Here is a 984-nt window from a genome sequence, read left to right as displayed (position 1 = left end):
AATATTAAATCTGCACAGCTAAAACCAGGAAATGCAGATGTTCCCCACTGCTACATTGTACACATTACCAGAATAGGGGGGGAAATGTATCTTAATAGCTCACTCTTCTGAACAACAATATACTTTCTGTCTGAAAAGTGATAAGAGTGAAACTCTAACTTCTATTATATTGCTTAGTCAGTTTTTAACTATAGATGTGCCTGCTGCATCCACAAACAGATCTTGATTTGTTTTTATATTGTCCCTCAAACTCTGTGCATAATTTTTACCCTATGGATGGGCCACCAACTGTTCAGAACAGGGATTTGTTTAATTATTGATTTGGAGCTTGTTCAAACTGTCACTGGTCACCGAGAACAAGGTATTATCTCTGCTTCCTGATTAGAGTTTTGGTCATTCCACTAAAAAACAATTTATTTTAGTCAGAAGATTAATTTTATTTCAAGGATCCCAAAATTGTGGGCGGAAGGGTTGTACACACCTGTAAGAACAAATTTTTAGGCATATATATGTATATAGTGACAGGGTCAGACCAGATGGCTATAGGAGAATAATTTTTTTTTCCAGGGGAGAGAGCGAACGCAGTCCCCCACTACCACAAATTATGCAGTCGAATTTCCTGCATTTGGGGAAATCGCAGAGGTCAGCACACCCACAGTGCAATGGATGAGCCTCACCCTGGGAAAGTCACCTTCGTGATCGTGGTATCTCACCTGCCAGCTACAGGAGAGTAATTTTTTTTTTAAGCAAAAGATGTTTTTATTTGCATAACACACTTACACATGCTGCTGTTTTTACTTTGTAACACAGCAACCAATCACAATTGTTTTCTCATTAGCTTCAGGGGAGGGAAGCGTTCAAGCTTGCCTGGGCCCAGAGTGGGGGGCTTCCTAGACTCTCATGGTCTTCCACCCCCTCGAGTTACCTGGCACCACGCCCGAGTGTCACCAACAATTCCCTCCTCTGAAAGCACCCAACAAGAGG

The 984-nt window shown here is 41.6% G+C and overlaps 1 non-coding gene across 1 annotated transcript; it reads right to left on the bottom strand.

The window, feature by feature from the left end:
* Positions 1-564: 564 nt before the first annotated feature.
* On the bottom strand, positions 565-728 carry LOC140905660 (U1 spliceosomal RNA). The gene has a single exon (XR_012156905.1). It is a non-coding gene; the product is annotated as a U1 spliceosomal RNA (small nuclear RNA).
* Positions 729-984: the final 256 nt, after the last annotated feature.

This window comes from Lepidochelys kempii, chromosome 1, assembly GCF_965140265.1.
Source record: "Lepidochelys kempii isolate rLepKem1 chromosome 1, rLepKem1.hap2, whole genome shotgun sequence".
Lineage (NCBI taxonomy): Eukaryota > Metazoa > Chordata > Testudines > Cheloniidae > Lepidochelys > Lepidochelys kempii.
The sequence above is the reverse complement of the archived record's forward strand: the minus strand, read 5'-3'. Positions and strand labels throughout refer to the sequence as shown.